The sequence below is a fragment of the Cetorhinus maximus genome, chromosome 4 (genome assembly GCF_964194155.1).
Source record: "Cetorhinus maximus chromosome 4, sCetMax3.hap1.1, whole genome shotgun sequence".
In the NCBI taxonomy this organism is placed as follows: domain Eukaryota; kingdom Metazoa; phylum Chordata; class Chondrichthyes; order Lamniformes; family Cetorhinidae; genus Cetorhinus; species Cetorhinus maximus.
Window position 1 is genome coordinate 155,621,001 of NC_135882.1, and position 19,534 is coordinate 155,640,534.

Genomic DNA, 19,534 nt, shown 5'->3' on the forward strand with positions numbered 1-19,534 from the left:
ATGCTGAACGTTCAGTGCTCAGCAAAGGACTTAGTTTCATACCCTTACGTCCTCATCTCAATGAATTTCGGGCTTGGCATGATGCTGAACTCTTCTTCCGCCGTCTTCGTCTCCGTGCTCACTTCTTTGGGCAGGAGTCCTCTCCCCGTTCAACGGATCCTTTTACCCACCTCCAATATTCTCCCTCCACCTGGACCCCTCCCTCTGGATTCTTACCTTCTCTTGATCTTTTCATTGAGAACTGTCGGCGTGACATTAGCCGTCTCAATTTCTCTGCTCCGCTCACCCATTCTAATCTGTCTCTCTCTGAACTTACTGCACTCCGTTCTCTCAGGTCCTACCCCAACATTGTCATCAAACCCGCTGACAAGGGTGGTGCTGTTGTTGTCTGGCGCACTGACCTCTACCTCACGGAGGCTGAGCGTCAACTCGCAGACACTTCCTCCTACCTCTCCCTGGACCATGACCCCACCACTGAACATCAAGCCATTGTTTCCAGGACTGTCACTGACCTCATCTCCTCTGGAGATCTTCCTCCCACAGCTTCCAACTTGATAGTCGCCCAACCTCGGACGGCCCGCTTCTACCTCCTACCCAAAATCCACAAACAGAACTGTCCCGGCAGACCGATCGTGTCAGCCTGTTCCTGCCCCACGGAACTCATTTCTCGTTATCTTGACTCCCTTCTCTCTCCCCTTGTCCAGTCCCTTCCCACCTACATCCGTGATTCCTCTGGCACCTCACGTCACATCAACAATTTCCAGTTCCTTGGCCCCAACCGCTTCCTCTTCACCATGGACGTCCAATCCCTCTACACCTCCATCCCCCACCAGGATGGTCTGAGGGCCCTTAGCTTCTTCCTTGAACACAGGCCCGAACAATCCCCATCCACCACTACTCTCCTCCGTCTGGCTGAACTTGTTCTCACACTGAACAATTTCTCCTTTAACTCCTCTCACTTCCTCCAAATAAAAGGTGTGGCTATGGGTACCCGCATGGGCCCCAGCTATGCCTGTCTCTTTATGGGGTATGTGGAACATTCCTTGTTCCAGTCCTACTCCGGCCCCCTCCCACAACTCTTTCTCTGGTATATCGATGATTACTTCGGTGCTGCTTCATGCTCTCGTCGGGACCTGGAAAAATTTATTAATTTTGCTTCCAATTTCCACCCCTCCATCATTTTCACATGGTCCATCTCTGACACTTCCCTTCCCTTCCTTGACCTCTCTGTCTCAATTTCTGATGATAGACTGTCCACCAATATCCATTACAAGCCTACCGACTCCCACAGCTACCTCGACTACAGCTCCTCACACCCCGCTTCCTGTAAGGACTCCATCCCATTCTCTCAGTTCCTTCACCTCCGTCGCATCTGTTCTGATGACGCTACCTTCAAAAACAGTTCCTCTGACATGTCCTCCTTCTTCCTTAACCGAGGTTTTCCACGCACGGTCGTTGACAGGGCCCTCAACCGTGTCCGGCCCATCTCCCGCGCATCCGCCCTCACGCCTTCTCCTCCCTCCCAGAAACATGATAGGGTCCCCCTTGTCCTCACTTATTACCCCACCAGCCTCCGCATTCAAAGGATCATCCTCTGCTATTTCCGCCACCACCAAACACATCTTCCCTTCACCACCCCGGCGGCATTCCGTAGGGATCGTTCCCTCCGGGACACCCTGGTCCACTCCTCCATCACCCCCTACTCCTCAACCCCCACCTATGGCACTTCCCCATGTCCACGCAGAAGATGCAACACCTGTCCCTTCACTTCCTCTCTCCTCACCGTCCAAGGGCGCAAATACTCCTTTCAAGTGAAGCAGCATTTCACTTGCATTTCCCCTAACTTAGTCTACTGCATTCGTTGCTCCCAATGTGGTCTCCTCTACATTGGAGAGACCAAACGCAAACTGGGCGACCGCTTTGCAAAACACCTGCGGTCTGTCCGCAAGAAAGACCCAAACCTCCCTGTCGCTTGCCATTTTAACACTCCACCCTGCTCTCTTGCCCACATGTCTGTCCTTGGCTTGCTGCATTGTTCCAGTGAAGCCCAATGCAAACTGGAGGAACAGCACCTCATCTTCCGACTAGGCACTTTACAGCCTTCCGGGCTGAATATTGAACTCAACAACTTTAGATCTTAAACTCCCTCCCCCCATCCCCACCCCGTTTCTTCCCCCTCCCTTTTGTTTTTTTCAATAATTTATACAGATTTTTCTTTTCCCACCTATTTCCATTATTTTTAAATCTACAACTAATACCTTGTCAGTCTTTCCACCCCACCCCCACTAGAGCTGTACCTTGAGTGTCCTGCCATCCATTCTTATATAGCACATTTTCTTAGATAATATCATCACCTTCAACACCTCTTTGATCCTTGTGTCTGTGACATCTTTTGATTATCTGCTCCTATCACTGCTTGCTTGTCCCTACAACCCCCCCTCCACAACCCCCCCCCCTCAACTTCGCTCTCCCCCCCCCCACCTTAAACCAGCTTATATTTCACCCCTCTCCTAACTATACTCAGTTCTGTTGAAGGGTCGTGAGGACTCGAAACGTCGACTCTTTTCTTCTCCACCGATGCTGCCAGACCTGCTGAGTTTTTCCAGGTAATTCTGTTTTTATCAAAGGATGAAGCTGGAGCCAATCTGTCTTCAACACAGGTTTATTCACAAAACCCAGTATAATACAACTACAGATAAATCTTTCCTTCCACAGAACAGCCCCCGCAACAGGTGGAAATGGCTCAATATACATGCCCCAACTTTTCCCCAATTAATATCAGCTGCTTGTAATCACAACTAAACTGTGCACTCACAGCATTTGCAACATTAACAGTGGATGCCTGTGAACCCAAGGTTCTGGGTGAACACCCCTCGTTGAGCACAATCAGCAGATACATGCCATTTCGACCTAAGTGTAGCCATTTCTGTGGGTTGGAACTGCCTTGTCTGTATGAACTTTAGAATCAGCTTAAAAAGGTCAGGAATACACCAGTGTAAAGTGGTTATGGCCGCAACCCGTTCATGCTTAAAATTCCAAGACTTTATCATAAATAAATTTGATTGTGCTCCCATTAAGGGTACATCAAGGTGGAAATCATGCAGAAATTCCAGGCTTTAATTCACCAATTCTCTGGTAAGGCTATTTTTAGCTCATCAATGTCGCCTATTTATTGAATCAATATTGAGTTCAACAAAAAGACAGAGAGTAACGTAGCTAAGTTTGCTGATGATACAAAGCCAGATGGGAATGTAAACTGTGAGGAGGACACAGAGGCTGCAGAGAGAAATGGACAGGTTAAGTGAGTGGGCAACAACGTTGCAGCAGATGGAGTACAATGTGGGGAAGTGTCAAGTTATTCACTTTGGTTGTAATAGAAAAGTAAGTTTTTTTTTAAGAAGGCATGAAACTTATAAATGTTGATATTCAGAGAGTCTTGAGCGTGCTTGTCTAAGGGACATAAAAAGTTTGCATGCAGATACAGCAAGCAATTAGGAAGGCAAATGGCATGTTTCCCTTTATTTCAAGGGGATTGAAATACAAAAATAAAGGAGTCTTACTACGATTGTACAGGGCTTTGGGGAGACCACACTAGTGGAGTTTTGGTCTTCATTTTTAAAGGAAGGATATACTTGCATCGGAGGCAGTACAGCCAAGGTTCACTGGATTGATCCCTGGGATGAGGGGGCTGTCCTATGAAAGGCTGAGTAAACTGGGCCTATATTCTCTGGAGTGTAGAAGAATAGGAGGTGACCTCCTTGAAACATGCAAGATTCTGAAGGAGCTTGACCAGGTAGACACAGAGGTTGAGTCCGCTGGCCGGGGAATCTAGAACACGGGGGTCCAGTCTCAGGATATGGAGCCAATCATTTAGGGCTGAGATGAGGAGGGTTGTGAATCTTTGGAATTCTCCCAACCCCAGAGAGTTGTGGATGCTCCATTGTTGAATATATTTAAGGCAGAGATAGACAGATTTTTGGTCTCTCGAGGAATCATGGGATCTCAGGAGCAAGCGGGAAAGCAGAACTGAAGCCCACGATCATCCATGATTGTACTGAATGGCGGAGCAGGTTCTACAGGCCATAGGGTCTACTCCTGCTCCTATCCCTTGTGTTCTTGTATGCATTTCATTTCACCCAATTCTCTGCTAAGGCTATTTCTAATTTGTGAATCCCACCAAGGTAATTAATTAATTCCTGAATTCGATATTTCAATATATTTATTTTATTCTTTCGTGGTATAAAGTTTAAATTAACATAAACATATGTGCATTATGAATTAATTTAAATATAAGAATGATATACATTTTAATCTCACAGCATAACGTTATATGAGTTCTGAGGTACAAACCTAGCATATTGCTAAAAATCTTAAATTCTGTTTTCATACAGTATTTTGTTATTTATGACTAAGCACATTATATGGCATCATGTCCCCAAGTGTAACCTTCTCACTACGAGCAATGTCACAGAAAAATCTACTGGTGCATAGGAATAAAGAATACTCATCAGTATCGTGAAGAGAATTACACAGTAATTCATGACAAAGGTTAAATTATGTGGAGTGAGGGGATAAATAGCTGAATAGATATCAAATTGCCTAAAAAAATACAAAGCAGAGAATAAGACAAGGGTCATTATTCAGACTGGAGAAAAGTAAAATGCGGTGTTCCACAAGGATCAGTGCTGGGACCATTGTTCAGTATAATTTACATCAATAATTTGGATTTGAAAATAATTAGTTCAATACCACAGTTTGCAGATGGCATCCAACTGGGGCATTTAGCTATTACTGAGGTAAAATGGAATAAAATGCAAGATGACATATGGTCATTTGGTTGCACAGAACTTGAGTATCACCCATGTCAAACCATTCTCTCTGGAACTCAACAGGACATTCACAAAAATATCAAATGTAAAGGAAACAACAATTTATGCTGCACGAGAAGTGATTTTTTTATTCATTCACGGGATGAGGGCTTCGCTGGCTGGGTCAGCAGTTATTGCCCATCCCTAGTTGCCCTTGAGAAGGTGGTAGTGAGCTGCCTTTTTGAACCGCAGCAGTCCATGTGGTGTAGGTACACCCACAGTGCTGTTAGGAAGGGAGTTCCAGGGTTTTGACGCAGCAACAGTGAAGAAACGGCGATATATTTCCAAGTCAAGATAGTGAGTGACTTGGAGGGGAACTTCCAGGTGGTGGTGTTCCCATGTATCTGCTGCCCTTGCCCTTCTAAATGGTAGTGGTCGTGGGTTTCAAAGGTGCTGTCTAAGGAGCCTTGGTGAATTCTTGCAGTGCATCCTGTAGATGGTACACATTGCTGCTACTGTGCATGGAGGGAGTGAATGTTTGTGGATGTGGTGCCAGTCAAGTGGACTTTGTCCTGGATGGTGTCAAGCTTCTTGAGTGTTGTAGGAGCTGCTCTCATCCAGGCAAGTGGGGAGTATTCCATCACACTCCTGACTTGTGCCTTGTAGATGGTGGACAGACTTCGTGGAGTCTGGAGGCTAGTTACTCGACACACGATTCCTAGCCTCTGACCTGCTCTTGTAGCCACAGTATTTAAATGGCTAGTCCAGTTCAGTTTCTGGTCAATGGTTACCCCCAGGATGTTGATAGTGGGGGGTATGAATATATACCATAATGGTATTGTCACTGAACATCAAGAGGCGATGGTTGGATTCTCTCTTGTTGGAGATTGTCATTGCCTGACACTTGTGCGGCGCGAATGTTACTTGCAACTTGTCAGCCCAAGCCTGGATATTATCCAGGTCCTGCTGCATTTGGACATGGACTGCTTCAGTATGAGGAGTCATAAACGGTGCTGAACATTGTGCAATCATCAGTGAACATCCGCACTTCAATGACCTTCCTTCCATCATAAGGTCAGATGAAGCAGCTGAAGATGGTTGGGGCTAGGACATGATCCACAACTGGATGTTACCATTGGACAAGCCTGATCCCAGGATGAACCCAGCTTGATAGATCCTAACTTTTATTTGTATATCCCTGGATATGTCCTGTCCCACTGGCAGGGCAGAATCAGCAGAGGTGGCAGCACAGTGGTATACAGTTGGGAAGGAGTTGCCCTGGGAGTGCTCAACATCGACTCTGGACCCCATGAAGTCTCATGGCATCAGGTCAAACATGGGCAAAAAAACCTCCTGCTGATTACCACATATCGCCCCTCCCTCAGCTAATGAATCAGTACTCCTCCACATTGAACATCACTTGGAGGAAGCACTGAGGGTAGCAAGGGCTCAGAATGTACTCTGGGTGGGGGAACTTCAACGTCCATCACCAAGAATGGCTTGGTTGCACCACAACTGACCGAGCTGGCCGAGTCCTAAATGACATAGCTGCTAGGCTGGGTCTGCCGCAAATGGTGAGGAAACTAACAAGAGGGAAAAACATGCTTGACCTCATTCTCACCAACCTACCTGCCGCAGGCGTTTCTGTCCATGACAGTATTGGTAGGAGTGACCACCGCACAGTCATTGTGGAGACGAATTCCAGCCTTCGCAGTGAGGATACTCTCCACTGTGTTGTGTGGCACTACCACTATGCTAAATGGGATAGATTTCAAACAGATCTAGCAAATCAAGACTGGGCATCCATGAGGCACTGTGGGCCATCAGCAGCAGCAGAATTATACTCGAACACACAATCTGTAACCTCATGGCCCAGCATATCCCCAACTCTACCATTACCATCAAGCCAGGGGATCAACCCTGGTTCAATGGAGAGTGCAGGAGGGCATGCCAGGAGCAGCACCAAGCATACCTAAAAATAAGGTGTCAACCTGGTGAAGCTAGAACACAGGACTACTTGCCAAATAGCATAAGCAGCAAGTGACAGACAGGGCTAAGCAATCCCACAACCAACGGATCAGAACTAAGCTCTGCAGTCTTGCCACATCCAGTCGCGAATGGTAGTGGATAACTAAACAACTCACTGGAGGAGCAGGCTCCACAAATATCCCATCCTCAATGAAGGAGGAGCCTCTTCAATGATGGAGGAGGCCAGCACATCAGTGCAAAAGATAAGGCTGAAGCATTTGCTACAATCTTCAGCCAGAAGTACCGAGTCGATGATCCATCTCGGCCTCGTCCAGATGTCCCCAGAATCACAGATGCCAGTCTTCAGCCAATTCGATTCACTCCACGTGATATCAAAAAACAGCTGAAGCCACTGGAAAGTGCAAAGGCTATGGGCCCTGACGATATTCCGGCAAAAGTCCAGAACTTGGCGTGCCCCTAGCCAAGCTGTTCCAGTACAGCTGCAAAACTGGCATCTACCCAGCTATGTGGAAAATTGCCCAGGTATGTCCTGTACACAAAAAACAGGACAAATCCAACCCAACCAATTACCGCCCCATCAGTCTACTCTCGATCATCAATAAAGTAATGAAAGGAGTCATCAACAGTGCTATCAAGCGGCACTTGCTTAGCAATAACCTGCTCACTGACACCCAGTTTGGGTTCCGCCAGGGCCACTCAGCTCCTGACCTCATTACAGCCTTGGTTCAAACATGGACAAAAGAGCTGAACTCCCAAGGTGAGGTGAGAATGACTGTCCTTGACATCAAGGCCACGTTTAACAGATTGTGGCATCAAGAAGCCCTAGCAAACTGGAGTCAATGGGAATCGGGGGAAAACTCTCTGCTGGTTGGGATCATACCTAGCACAAAAGAAGATGGTTGTGGATGTTGAAGGTCAGTCATCTCAGCTCCAGGACATCACTGCAGGGGTTCCTCAGGGTAGTGTCATCAGCCCAACCATCTTCAGCTGCTTCATCAATAATCTTCCTTCCATCAAAAGGTCAGAAGTGGGGATGTTCGCTGATGATTGCACAATGTTCAACATCCTTCACGGCTCCTCAGATACTGAAGCAGTCCATGTCCAAATGCAGCAAGACCTGGACAATATCCAGGCTTGGGCTGACAAGTGGCAAGTAACACCAAGGAAATATAAAAAAAGCAAAAGTATTACTTAAATGTAGAACGACTGCAGAATTCTAATGTGCAGAGGGATCTAGGTGTTCTCGTGCAAGAGTCACAAAAAGTTAGTGTGCAGGTACAGCAAGTAATTAAGAAGGCTTATGGAATGCTAACCTTTATTAGGAGAGGAATTGAACATAAAAATAAGCATGTTATGCTTCAGTTATATACGGCATTAGTGAGACCACATCTCGAATACTATGTGCAGTTTTGGCTTCCTTATTGAAGAAAGGATGTAAATGTGTTGGAGGCAGTTCAAAGGAGGTTTCCTAGATTGATACCTGGAATTAGCGGGTTGTCTTATGAGGGTAGGTTGGACAGGCTGGGCTTATTTCCACTGGAGTTGAGAAGACTAAGGGGTGACTTGATTGAAGTATACAAGATCCTGAATGGTCTTGACAAGGTGGATGTGGAAAAGATGTTTCCTCTTGTGGCTGAGTCCAGAACTAGGGGGCACGGTTTTAAAATTAGAAGTCTCCCTCATAAGACAGAGATGAGGAGAAATTTTTTTCTCTTTGAGGATTGTGCAACGTTGGAAGGCATTGGAGGTGGTGGGGGGTGGTCACTGAATATTTCTTTAAAGCAGAGATACATTGATTCCCTTGCCTAACAAGAATCTAAGATTATTGGGGTAAATGGGAATGTGGAACTCGAAACACTAACAGATCAGCCATGATCTTTTTGAATAGCGGAGCAAGCTTCAGGGTTTGAATGGCCTACTCCTGCATCTATTTCGTTTATACATTTCATTGGGCCTAGAACACTACCCTGCAGAACTCCTGCGGTGATGTCGTGGGACTGAGGGGGCAGACCTCAACAACCACAACCGTCATCCATTGTGCTGGTATGACTCCAGCCAGAGGACTGTTTACCCTGTGATTCCCACTGACTCCAGTTTTGCTAAGGCTCCTTGATGCCACACTGAGTCAAATGCGGCCTTGATGTCATGGGCAGTCACTCTCACCTCATCTCTGGAGTTAAGCTCTTTTGTCCACATGAGGTCAGAAGCTGAACTGCCCTGGCAGAACACTAACTGAGCTTCAGTTAGCAAGTTACTACTAAGCAAGCGTCGCTTGATGGCACTGTTGATGACCCCTTCCATCACTTTGCTGATGACCAAGAGTAGACTGATGGGGCGATAATTGCCCAGCTTGGATTTGTCCTGCTTTTAGTGTACAGGACATACCTGGGCAATTTTCCACATTGCTAGGTAGATGCCAGTGTTGCAGCTGTACTGGAACACCTTGACTAGGGGCACAGCAAGTTCTGGACCACAAGTCTTAAGTACTCTTGCCGGAATATTTCAGAGTCCAGAACCTTTACAGTTTCCAGTATCTTCAGTTGTTTCTTGATATCACGTGAAGTGAATCGAAATGGCTGAAGACTGACATCTGTGATGTTGGTAACCTCCAGAGAAGGCCGCAATGGATCATCCACTCGGCATTTAGGCTGAAAATTGTTCCAAATGCTTCAACCTTATCTTTTGCACTGATGTGCTGGTCTCCTACATCATTGAGGTTGGGGATATTTGTGGATATACTGCTCTCCTCAGTGAGTTGTTTAATTGTCCACCACCATTCACAGCTGGATGTGGCAAGACTGCAGAGCTTAGATCTGATCCGTTGGTTGTGGGATCACTTAGCTCTGTCTTTTGCATGCTGCTGATACTGTTTGGCACACAAGTAGATCTGTGTTGCAACTTCACCATGTTGACACCTCATTATTTAGTTATGCCTGATGCTGCTCCTGGCAAGCCCTCCTACACTCTTTATTGAACCAAGGTTGATCCCCTGGATTGGTGGTAATGGTAGAGTGGGAGATATGCCAGGCCATGAGGTTACAGATTATGGTTGAGTACAATTCTGCTGCTGCTGATGGCCCACAGCGCCTCATGGATGTCCAGTCTTGAGTTGCTAGATCTGTTCGATATCTATCCCATTTAGCATGCTGGTGGTGCCACACAACATGATGGAGGGTATCCTCAGTGTGAAGGCAGGACTTAGTCTCCACAAGGACTCTGCAGTGGTCACTCCTACCGACACTGTCACAGACAGATGCATATGCAGCAGGCAGGTTGGTGAGGATGCGGTCAAGTATGTTTTTCCCTCTTGTTCGTTCCCTCACCACCTGCCACAGACCCAGTCTAGCAGTTATGCCCTTTGGGACTCAGCCAGCTCGGTCTGTACTGGTGTTACCTTGCCACTTGGTAATGGACATTGAAGTCCCCCACCCAGAGTACATTCTGCGCCCTTGCCACCTCAGTGCTTCCTGCAAGTGGTGTTCAACATGGAGGAGCACTGATTGATCGGCTGAGGGACGGCAGTATGTGGGAATCAGCAGGAGGTTTCTTTGCGCATGTTTGACCTGATGCCATGAGACTTCATGTAGCCCGGAGTCAATGTTGAGAATTCCCAGGGCAATTCCCTCCTGACTGCATACCACTAGGCACCATGTCTGCTGGACATCCCCAGGGATGGGGATGGTGATGTCTGGGACATGGTCAGTAAGGTGTGATTCCATGAGTATGACTAGGTCAAGCTGTTGCTGGACTTGTCTGTGAAGCAGCTCTCCCAATTTTGGCACTGGCCCCAGATGTTAATAAGGAGGATTTTGCGGGGTCGACAAGGCTGAGTTTGCCATTGTTGTTTCTGGTGCCTAGGTTGAAGCCGGGTTGTCCGTTCGGTTTCATTCCTTATTGACTTGTTTTAGTGGGTTTATACAACTAAGTGGTTTGCTCAGTCACTTCAGGAGGGCATTTATGAGTCAACCACATTGCTGTGGTCACATGTAGGCCAAACAAGACAAGGACACCAGATTTCCTCCCCTAAAGGGCATTAGTGAACCAGATAGGTTATTCCCGACAATCGTTTCACAGTCATCGTTAGACTTTTTAATTTCCGATTTTTATTGAATTTCGAACCCAGGTCCCCAGAGCATTACACTGGGTCTCTATACTACTAGTCTGGTAGCAATACCACTATGCCACTGCCTCCTCTTTACTTTTGATAAGTTCAGTTAGTAGTCTAATAAACAGAGACATGGCAGGACACTACATTCCTTGTTCCATGTGGGCATTCCAGGATGCTGTTCATATCTTAGACAACCACATGTGCAGGAAGTGTCATCTTCTGGTCTAGCTCTAGTTCCAGGTTTCAAAGCTTCAGCAGAAACTGGCATTACTGCAGTGCATCTGCAAGGCTGAGAACTACATCGATAGCATATTTCTCGAGGTGGTCACCCCACAGCTGAAGAGTGTGCAGGCAGACAAGGAATGTGTGACCTCCAGACAAGGAGGACCAGGCAGGGAGTGCAGGAGACCTTTGAAAGCATCACACATTCTAACCAGCATTCAGTTCTGCAATGCACTAGTAAGTACAGAAACTGGAGAACAGAGCACATAAATGCAGGACAACTTGTATAGGAGGGAGGGCTTTAGATTCCTGGGGCAATAATCCCAGCTGTACAGACTCCACCTCTCCCAGAACTGCTTCCAATGTCCTCACTATCCACTATATAAAAAACAGTGATGAAGGGTGGAACAGGAATGGAGCTAATCTTTAAACACTTTTATTAGCTTTTATTTACAAAGATACACATTATAAAACATCACATCTGAACCTAACAACCGCAGTTTCAGTCTGTTCCTGTTTAAAGGTGGACAAGTGAATTTCAGTTAATGCCCACCACCTGCATACAATTGAACACAATAATATACAATTAACACACTAGGTACAGAATTAGAAAGGGAAAACAAGGCTAGGAATTTCAGGAGGATTGGGAGAAACAGATGGCACTTGATTAAGAAATAGTCTGATCCCAATTAGTATTAATAAGATCTCTCCACAAGATTTAAGATAAGTTTGCAGTGGGTGTGTGTAAATGCACAAAACATAGTAATTAAGGTTGGTGAGTTGCAGGCGTAAATAGCCACGAGGAAATGTGAGACACAATAACAGAGACCTGGTTCCAAAAATGGCAGGGTTAGGTATTAAAAATTTATGTTGAGAAGAATACAAAGCAGCAAGAAAAAATTACAAAGGAGATTCAAAAACTATGAAATAGCAATAGTGGGGACTTCAATTATCCTAATACAGACTGGGATAATAACGTAAAGGCCTGAAAGCGGGAAGAATTTCTGGAATGTGTTGAGGACAATTTTCTTCATCAACACATTTCTGCCCAATGAGGAAGGAGACTTTGCTGCTCTGGAAATGAGGTGGGTCAAGGGGAGCAACTTTCAGTATAAGAAAATTCAGATAACAGTGATCATGGTATCATAAGTTTAGACCAGGAAAAGGAACAATCTAGAGTAAAAATACTCAATTGAAGGGAAAATTTCAGGTGGTTTGGTTCAGGTCTGGCCCGGGTAAATTGTTAGGAAGTAAAATGTAATCAAACAATGGGCAGCCTTTAAAGAGGAATGGTTCACACACAGTTTGGGTAGATTCACACAAGGGGAAAAAGTTAAGGCAATCAAAACCAGAGCTCTCTCAGTGACGAATGAGACAGAGTAAGATGAAGCAGAAAAAGGGTGTATATGACAGATGTCAAATTGATAATACAAGTGATTAAAGCTCACAGGTCGGAAATGTTAACTTTATTTCTCTCACTGCAGATGCTGACAGGCCTGCTGAGTACTTTCAGCATTTTCTGTTTTTATATCAGATTTCCAGCACCTACAGTATTTTGCTTTTGTGTTCTTGTAGTTGAGAGGTTGGATAGGCTAAAAGCTGATAAAAAGGAAATACAGGAAAGGCTGCTTGTACTTACATTGGGTAAGTCACCCTGTACAGATGGGCTGCTATGGGAAGTAAGGGTGGAAAACATGGAGGTACTGGCCATAATCTTCCAATCCTCTTGGAATGATGCCAGAAAACAGGAGAATTGCAAATGTTACACTCTTGGTTGAAAAAGCACTTCAACTACAAGTTAAAAGCAAAAAACTGCTGATGCTGGAAATCCAAAACAAAAACAAAAATACCTGGAAAAACTCAGCAGGTCTGGCAGCATCTGCGGAGAGGAGCACAGTTAACGTTTTGAGTCCGAATGACCCTTCAACAGAACTAAGTAAAAATAGATGAGGTGAAATATAAGCTGCTTTAAGGGGTGGGGGGGGTGGGGGGGGGGGGTGGGGGGGGGGAGAGGAGAGACAAGTAAAGCTGGATAGAGGGCCAGTGATAGGTGGAGATAACCAAAAGATGTCAGACAAAAGGACAAAGAGGTGTTGAACGTGGTGATATTATCTCAGGAATGTGCTAATTAAGGGTAGACAGCAGGACAACCAAGGTACAAATAGCCCTAGTGGGGGTGGGGTGAAGGAATCAAAAAAGGCTAAAAGGTAGAGATAAAACAATGGATGGAAATACATTTAAAAATAATGCAAGTAGGTGGGAAAAGAAAAATCTATATAAATTATTGGGAAAAAAAGGGGGGGGAAATCGGAAAGGGGGTGGGGACAGAGGAGAGAGTTCATGATCTAAAATTGTTGAACTCAATATTCAGTCCAGAAGGCTGTAAAGTGCCTAGTCGGAAGATGAGGTGCTGTTCCTCCAGTTTGCATTGAGCTTCACTGGAACAATGCAGCAAGCCAAGGACGGACACGTGGGCATGAGAGCAGGGTGGAGTGTTGAAATGGCTAGCGACAGAGAGGTCTGGGTAATGCTTGCAGACAGACCGAAGGTGTTCTGCAAAGCGGTCACCCAGTCTGCATTTGGTCTCTCCAATGTAGAGGAAACCGCATTGGGAGCAACGAATGCAGTAGACTGAATTGAGGGACGTGCAAGTGAAATGCTGCTTCACTTGAAAGGAGTGTTTGGTCCCTTGGACGGTGAGGAGAGGGGAAGTAAAGGGGCAGGTGTTGTACCTTCTGCGGTTGCATGGGAAGGTGCCGTGGGAGGAGGTTGAGGTGTAGGGGGTGACGGAGGAGTGGACTAGGGTGTCCCAGAGGGAACGATCCTTGTGGAATGCCGCCGGGGGACTGAAGGGTAGATGTGGAGTTGGCGGAAATGGCGGACGATGATCCTTTGAATGCAGAGGCTGGTGGGGTGATAAGTGAGGACAAGGAGGACCCTATCATGTTTCTGGGAGGGAGAAGGTGGTGTGAGGGCGGATGCACGGGAGATGGGCCGGACACGGTTGAGGGCCCTGTCAACCACCATGGGTGGAAAACCTCGGTTAAGGAAGAAGGAGGACATGTCAGAGGAACTGTTTTTGAAGGTAGCATCATCAGAACAGATGCGACGGAGGTGAAGGAACTGAGAGAATGGGATGGAGTCCTTATAGGAAGCGGGGTGTGAGGAGCTGTAGTCGAGGTAGCTGTGGGAGTCGGTAGGCTTGTAATGGATATTGGTGGGCAGTCTATCACCAGAAATTGAGAGACAGAGGTCAAGGAAGGGAAGTGTCAGAGATGGACCATGTGAAAATGATGGAGGGGTGGAAATTGGAAGCAAAATTAATAAATTTTTCCAGGTCCCGACGAGAGCATGAAGCAGCACCGAAGTAATCATCGATGTACCGGAGAAAGAGTTGTGGGAGGGGGCCGGAGTAGGACTGGAACAAGGAATGTACCACATACCCCATAAAGAGACAGGCATAGCTGGGGCCCATGCGGGTACCCATAGCCACACCTTTTATTTGGAGGAAGTGAGAGGAGTTTAAGGAGAAATTGATCAGTGTGAGAACAAGTTCAGCCAGACGGAGGAGAGTAGTGGTGGATGGGGATTGTTCGGGCCTCTGTTCGAGGAAGAACAGAGTTCTAACTACAAGTTAGTCAGTTTAACCACAGTGGTAGAAATGTTTTTAGAAACAGTAATCCTGAACAAAATTATCACTTGGGCAAGTGTAGATTAATTAAGGAAAGCCAGCATGGATTTGTTGAAGATGAAATTACATTTAATCAATGATGGAAGATCACAGAACTGAAATATTCTCTCTCCACAAATGCTGCCAGATCTGATGAATTTCCAGCATTTTCTGTTTTTATTCACATTTAACTAACTTGATTGAGATTTTTGAGGTGGTAACAGGGTGGGTAGAAGAGGGAAATGCAGTTAATGTACATGGTAGACTTGTCAGCAAAGTTGAAGTCCATTGAATAAAAGTGGCAGTGGCAGCATGGTTACAATATTGGCTAAAGGAGAGCAAACAGAGCGAACGGTTGATTTTCAGACTGGATGACGGTATACAGTGGGATTCCCCAGGAGTCAGTACTAGGATCAGTGCTTTTCTTGATATACATTAATGGCTTGAACTTGGGTGCACAAGACACAATTTCAATGTTTGCAGATGACACAAACCTTGGAAATACAGTGAACAGGGAGAAGGATGTTGATAAGACTTTAAAAGGACAGACAGGCTGGTGGAATGGGAGGGCACATGCCAGATGAAATGTAACATAATTATGAAGTGGTCTATTTTGGTAGAAAGAAAGACAAGAGGCATTCAAAACTAAAGGGAACTACAAAGGGGCACAGAACAAAGACACCTGGCTATATACATGCACAAATCGATGAAGGTGGCAGGGAAGATCAAGGACGTGATTAAAAGGCAAACAGGATCATGGGCTTTATAATTACAGAGTACAAAAGGTATTCAAAATCATGAGGGGTCTAGACAGAGCAGGTAGGGAGAAACTTCCCATTTCCAGAAGGGTTGAGAATCTGAAGAGACAGATTATTTTACCAATCATCATAAATCTAAGGCAACATGCAAACTTATTTAAAATAAAAACAGAAAATGCTGGGAAAACTCAGCAGGTCTGGCAGCATCTGTGGAGAGAGAAACAGTTAACGTTTAGAGTCGGTATGACTCTTCAGAGCTCTGAAGTCAAACGGACTCGAAACGTTAACTGTTTCTCTCTCCACAGATGCTGCCAGACCTGCTGAGTTTTCCCAGCATTTTCTGTTTTTATTTCAGATTTCCAGCAGCCGCAGTATTTTATTTTTAGGAAAACTTATTTACTCAGTCAATGGTCATGACCTGGAATGCACTACCTGAAAAGGTGGTGGAGAACGATTCCACTGGGGTTTTCAAAAGGGAATTGAACAAGTACTTGAAGAGAAAAAATTGACAGGCCTACAGGGACAGGACAGGGGAATGAACTAGCTAGACTGCCCTTACAAAGCACCGGCACAGACACAGAAGGCTAAATGGCCTCTTTCTATACTTTTTTTGTACATTTAATGGGATGTGGCCATCCCTGACTCGACAAGCATTTATTTCCTATCCCAAATTGCCCTTGAGAAGGTGGTGGTAGCTGCCTTCTTGAACCGCTGCAGTCCTTGTTGTGTCAGTACACCCACAGTGCTGTTAGGGAGAACGTTCCAGGACTTTGACACAGCAACAGTAGAGGAACAGTGATATATTTCCAAGTCAGGATGGCAAGTGCCTCGAAGGGAACTTCCAGGTGGTGGTGTTCCCATGTGTCTGCTACCCTTGTCCTTCTAGGTCGTGGGTTTGGAAGGTGCTATGGGAGAAGTCTTGGTGAGTTTCTGCAATGCATCTTGTAGATAGTACACACTGTTGCCACTGTGCGTCGGTGGTGGAGGAAGTGAATTTTTTTGTGTATAGGGTGCCAATCAAGCAGGTTGCTTTTTTTTGGATGGTGTCAAGCTTCTTGAATGTTGTGGGAGCTGCACTCATACAGGCAAGTGGAGAGTATTCCATCATACTCCTAACTTATGCCTTGTAGATGGTGGGCAGGCTTTGAAAAGTCAGGACAAGATGAACTATTCACTGCAGGATTCCTAGCCTTTGATCTGCTCTTGTACCCACAGTATTTATATGGCTAGTCTAGGTCAATGGTAAACCCCAGAACGTTGATAGTGCGGGATTCAACAATGGTAATGCCATTGACTGTTACATTATCTCTTGTTGGAGATGGTCATTGCCTGGCACTTGTGTGGCACAAATGTTACTTGTCAGCCCAAATCAGGATATTGTCCAGCTCTTGCTGCATTTGGACATGGACTGCTTCAGTATCTGAGGAGTCACAAATGGTGCTGAACATTGTGTAACCATCAGCGAACATCCCCACTTCTGACCTTATGATGGAAGGAAGGTCATTGATGAAGCAGCTGAAGATGATTGGGCCAAGGACACTACCCTGAGGAACTCCTGCAGTGATGTCCTGGAGCTGAGATGATTGACCTCCAACAACCATCTTCCTTTGTGCTTGGTATGACTCCAACCAGCAGGAAGTTTTCCCATTGATTCCCACTGACTCCAGTTTTGCTGGCGCTCCTTGATGCCACACTCGGTCAAATGCTGCCTTGATGTCAAGGGCTGTAAACTCTTGCCTTGCCTCTGAGTTCAGATCTTTTGTCCATGTTTGAACCAAGGCTGTAATGAGGTCAGGAGCTGAGTGGCCCTGGTGAAACCCAAACTGGGCGTCAGTGAGCAGGTTATTGCAAAGTCGGCAATGCAACAGGACAGCAAACTCTGTTTTCTCACTTCATTTGCTCATTTCAGAAGAGACACACACATAAATATCTTTGCATCTATCTAGCAGGTCGGATTTTGAAAGTAAAGCACAAACACAAAACAATCGGAAATCTTTTTTTAAAAGCGGCATTAACTTTGTTTATTTCTGGGAAGGAAGAGATTTCAATCTCTTGCTCGAACAATTCCCAGAAAAGATGAAATATTAAAGGCTTGGCGAAAAGAGGAAATGAGTTTATTTTAGGGGTGAGGGAATGCAAGTCAGCAAATTGTGCGTCGCAAAGAAGCTCAAGAGAAATTTCAGATCAAAAATGCAGAGTACAACATCGGGAAAACATGAAGAGCATGGAAGTACACGGAGGTTATAACCGAATTAAATACTTACTGTATCAAATGGTTGCGAATACCCAAGTACAGGACACAAAGGCGACTTTACATCAAGAAAATTGCAGCACAGTCAACAAATTAATTGCACCATCGCCGTTTAACACCGAAAGGACAACTTTCGTCAAGAGCTGACTGGGCAGCTTTCCCGACTCTCCATCCGAAACTATTCGACAATTAACTCGACACGCAGGTTGACTGCCTTACTTTCGCTCGCCAGCAGTGAGCGACGAACTTTCTTCTTTGGCTTAGATTCGCCACGTCCTGAGCGAACCCCTTCCTGCTGCGCAGGGACACCGCGCCTCCCTCAAACCGCCGCCAGCCGCGCATGTGCGCTCATCCCCGCCCCCTCGAGCGACGGATTCAAATGACTTTGCGCGCGGCTGGTCCAGCAACGGAGGGAGAGCGCATGCGCGAGAGTCGCACCTCACCAGCTGGTCAAGGTCCATGTCTTGAGCGCAGGTGAAAATGGTTGGGGAAGCCCCTTCAGTCACTTTCTTATATTATTTATTTTGTGGAATGTGAGTGTTGCAGATGGCTAGCCCAGCATTTATTGGCCATCCCTAGCTGCCCTTGAGAAGGTGGCGGTGAGCTGCCTTCTTGAACCGCTGCAGTCCATGTGGTGTAGGTACACCCACAGTGCTGTTAGGGAGTTCCAGGATTTTGACCCAGTGACAGAGTATTTTTGCCATCCCCAATGCCTTTGCTGATCTACATGGAAAGGCTTCCACCTACTTAGTGAAATCGATATTTTTCCAAAGCAGGATGGCAAGTGCCTTGGAAGAGAATTTGCGGTGATGGTGTTCCCATACATCTGCTACCTTTGTCCTTCTAGGTGGTAGAGGTCGCTGACTTAGAAGGTATTGTTGAAGAAGGCTTGAGAATTTCTGCAGTGCACCTTGTTATTGGTACTATGCACCAGTGGCGGAGAGAGTGAATATTTAAGGTGGTGAACCATGCTATTGAACAAAGAACAAAGAAAAGTACAGCACAGGAACAAGCCTGCGCCGATCATATTGCCCGTCAACTAAAACATTTTGCACTTCCGGGGTCCGTATCCCTCTATTCCCATCCTATTCATGTATTTGTCAAGCTGCCTCTTAAACACCACTATCGTACCTGCTTCCACCACCTCCTCTGGCAGCGAATTCAAGACACTCACTACCCTCCGCGAAAAAGACTTGCCCCGCACATCACCTTTATAGTTTTCTCCTCTCACCTTAAATCTATGTCCCCTAGTAATTGACTCTTCCACCCTGGGAAAAAGCTTCTGACTATCTACTCTGTCCATGCCACTCATAATTTTTTAAACCTCTATCAAGTCGCCCCTCAATCTCCGTCGCTCCAGTGAGAACAATCCAAGTTTCTCCAACCTCTCCTCATAGCTAATATCCTCCAGACCAGGCAGCATCCTGGTAAACCTCCTCTGCACCCTCTTCAATGCCTCCACATCCTTCTGGTAATGTGGTGACCAGAATTGCACGCAATATTCCAAGTGTGGCCTAACCAAGGTTCTATACAGCTGCAGCATGACTTCCCAGCTTTTATACTCAATACCCCTGCCAATGAAGGCAAGCATGCCATATGCCTTCCTGACTACCTTATCCACCTGCGTTGCCACTTTCAATGACCTGTGGACCTGTACACCCAGATCCCTCTGCCCGTCGATGCACTTAAGGGTTCTTCCATTTACTGTGTAATTCCTGCCTGTATTAG

At 46.0% G+C, this 19,534-nt stretch overlaps 1 protein-coding gene across 1 annotated transcript in view; it reads right to left on the bottom strand.

The window, feature by feature from the left end:
- dennd3a (DENN/MADD domain containing 3a) overlaps nucleotides 1–18,088 on the bottom strand; it is a 150,422-nt gene extending 132,334 nt beyond the window's left edge. Inside the window, exon 1 of the mRNA XM_078540983.1 lies at nucleotides 17,820–18,088. The gene's annotated coding sequence lies outside the window, so the exon portion shown is untranslated. The remainder of the gene's footprint in view (nucleotides 1–17,819) is intronic.
- Between the last annotated feature and the right edge of the window lie 1,446 nt (nucleotides 18,089–19,534).